At 45.7% G+C, this 3426-nt stretch overlaps 1 long non-coding RNA gene across 1 annotated transcript; it reads left to right on the top strand.

Annotated features, from left to right (window-relative positions):
• Positions 1–1931: 1931 nt before the first annotated feature.
• LOC134216070 (uncharacterized) lies at positions 1932–2533 on the top strand. Its single transcript, XR_009980465.1, has 3 exons — positions 1932–1991; positions 2094–2161; positions 2227–2533. It is a non-coding gene; the product is annotated as an uncharacterized LOC134216070 (long non-coding RNA).
• Positions 2534–3426: the final 893 nt, after the last annotated feature.

Genomic DNA, 3426 nt, shown 5'->3' with positions numbered 1-3426 from the left:
AAAGGTTTGACAGAGAAAGAACTAAGATTGGGATACGAGATAGGAAAGGGACGAGCCTGAAAGTGAACCCGTGATCACCTACTTATTAGGGCAGAAGCGGTTTTCGATAGACCACTAAGCCCGTTTTACGAAAGCTGCTAGTGATTTCATCAAAAAGAGACAGAAGAAGTTAAGAAAAAAAGTTATGAGTTCAAACCATGAAACCATGGTTGATTACTCCCCGGGAAGGCATGCGCCATTGAGAATGGATCAAATCCAGGAAACCCTTCCGGTACCATTTTGGAGAAATTATTATCCGAGGATCTCTGGGAAATTCCTTCTCATAGAAGTCTGATTTATGTCATCCACAGGAATTGTGCGAAACTTCACCACCAGCAATTCCTTTTGCAAGAATTTTGAATAATTACTCTCCCGAGTAATCCTTCCTCCAAGAGTTCTGTCAAATGAACTGCTGCCAGAAAAAGTGATTCATAAACCATTTTTTAATTTTTAATTTTTTACATCGTTTAGACTTCTATTTTGCAAAGATCTAGTAAGGGAATTATTTTTTTATAACTAAATCTGGAGATATGCACATTTTAATTTCTGGTATATATTACACGGTGTGTTTGTCCGAAGGCTTTTCGGGCAGCAGGGACTATGTCCAAGGGCTTGACGATCCCTCCCCAGGCCATCTGCGAATTGTGGGGCTTGCCTAGAATGTGGTGGGGTTTGACAGTGGGCCCTGTTAAACCTCTATAAAAAGCTGCATGTATCCGCAAGTAGGCCCCACCAAAGCGACCGTGTGCCGCTCAAAGCGCACAAGCCCAAGTCCTGGTGTTAGGTGGGACGCTAAACAGCCCTGACACGACGGCCCTCCGACGAGACAGGAGGTTTGCGCAGGCCCAATAAGCCGCCTAGAAAACCAATCATTACGAACAATATAAGAGATAATGCGACTCGATATAATCGGCAAAGACCTAGGCGACGAATACAGGATCACGGTTGGAAGCTTGGAACATGGAATTGCAAATCGCTAGGTTTCGCAGGTTGCGACAGGATGATCTACGATGAATTACATCCCCGCAACTTCGACGTCGTGCCGCTGCAGGAGATTTGCTGGACAGGACAGAAAGCGTGGAAAAGCGGGCATCGAGCGGCTACCTTCTACCAAAGCTGTGGCACCAGCAACGAGCTGGGAACCGGCTTCATAGTGCTGGGTAAGATGCGCCAAGGCGTGATTGGGTGGCAGCCAATCAACGCAAGGATGTGCAAGCTGAGGATTAAAGGCCGTTTCTTCAACTATAGCATCATCAACGTGCACTGCCCACACGAAGGGAGACCCGACGACGAGAAAGAAGCGTTCTACGCACAGCTGGAGCAGACATACGATGGATGCCCACTGCGGGACGTCAAAATCGTCATCGGTGACATGAACGCACAGGTAGGAAGGGAGGAAATGTATAGACCGGTCATCGGACCGGATAGTCTGCACACCGCATCGAATGACAACGGCCAATGATGCATAAACTTCGCAGCCTCCCGCGGAATGGTAGTCCGAAGCACCTTCTTTCCCCGCAAAAATATCCACAAGGTGTAACGTTTTGCCACTTGTCGATATAAAACTATTTCTAAACAGTACAAAAAAATGAATTATTTTAAGCAACGGAAAAAAATATTTATTTTAGGAACTATTTACATAACAGCACCATTAGAATAAATATCTGTTATAAAAAAGCTCAATTATTTCGGATAAAAGCTTTATATTTATATCGAACTAATGAATACTTTGCGGATTAAACGTAGATGGCCTTTTAATACTGCAATGAAATAAACTGTGGTTTACTCGTCTAAAACATCATTTAGTTGTATTAGTTTAATATTCATAATGGACATATATTTTAGGGTTCCTTAGATTTTCTAAAAGTTCCACTCAGCCATTTCTAAATTATATCGGCTAGAGTGCGGACTGTTAGTTTCAGTGATAGTGTTTTTCCATTTCCTAATTAAAGGTTGGTTTTCAATTTCAATTAATTTAATTAAAAAAAAGTTCAAGTGATTAATGAGTGAAACGTAAAACAATAATTGTATTTAATTTTTCCCTATTAAATTAGTTTCCGACTAGAGTATCACAAGAAGCGAAAACTCTGCGCTCTTGTGCAATTCTAAATCTGTACAAAAGGTAATTATGACAAGTGAATTCATTTATTGGAATTTATTTTAATTTCGTTTCTCGTTGGAACATAGCGTCCAACGGGCGCTTTTTTATCCGAGCGACAAGCTCGTTGGCATTTTCCCGCCATCTTTTTGGAATTCGTCCACGTGAAGACGATTACGGTGACGACCATGCTCATCCTGGCCCGCCAGTTCCTTGGCAGTCAAACGGACGGAGTGGACCCTTTCCAGCCTTCCTGCGTTCGGCGACGAATGATCTGGTAGCGTACTGGACCAGCCGATACCCTCCCCCGCATCTATATTTCGGCCATCAAGGATTGGAGCTATTTCCGCACGGTCGGTGGCAGCGTGCAACGCCCACCCGAGGATCTTTTTTGCCTCGCCGCCACTGTTGGCAAAAACATCGTGCGATGTTGGTGCACCCCTCGTCCGATGAACTCCCGGACCGCCAGCACCGTTCTAAATCTTAATGCTTAAAACAGCTTAGTCGGGCAATCCTTAACACGACCAGTGGTCTCTCGGTAACGAGGGTGGCGCTTAAGCCACTGCGTTTGTCGCACTTCTTCAGAGTGTTTTCTTGAACGGTTACAAAGGCCACATGGAGATCACCTAACCAAGTAACGGAAAACCAAATCGACCACGTTCTAATCGACGGTAAATTCTTCTCCGACATCACGAACGTCCGCACTTACCACAGTGCGAATATTGAATCCGACCACTACCTCGTTGCAGTATGCCCGCGCTCAAAACTCTCGACGGTATACAACACGCGTCGAAGTCGGACGCCGCGGCTACAAGACGGTAGACTAGCCCAAGAATACGCGCAGCAGCTGGAAGTGGCACTTCCAACGGAAGAGCAGCGTCTCTTGAAGATGGCTGGATAGATATTCGATCCGCCATTGGTAGCACCGCAACCGCTGCACTTGGCACGGTGCCCCCGGATCAGAGAAACGACTGGTATGACGGCGAATGTGAGCAGTTAGTGGAAGAGAAGAATGCAGCATGGGCAAGATTGCTGCAACACCGCACGAGGGCGAACGAGGCACGATATAAACAGGCGCGGAACAGACAAAACTCGATTTTCTGGAGGAAAAAGCGCCAGCAGGAAGATCGAGACCGTGAAGAAACGGAGCAACTGTACCGCGCTAATAACACACGAAAGTTCTATGAGAAGTTAAACCGTTCACGTAAGGGCCACGTGCCACAGCCTGATATGTGTAAGGACATAAACGGGAACCTTCTTACGAACGAGCGTGATGTGATCCAAAGGTG

This window comes from Armigeres subalbatus, chromosome 2 (genome assembly GCF_024139115.2).
Source record: "Armigeres subalbatus isolate Guangzhou_Male chromosome 2, GZ_Asu_2, whole genome shotgun sequence".
Classification (NCBI taxonomy): Eukaryota; Metazoa; Arthropoda; class Insecta; order Diptera; family Culicidae; genus Armigeres; species Armigeres subalbatus.
This window is presented reverse-complemented; position numbering and strand designations above follow the sequence as displayed.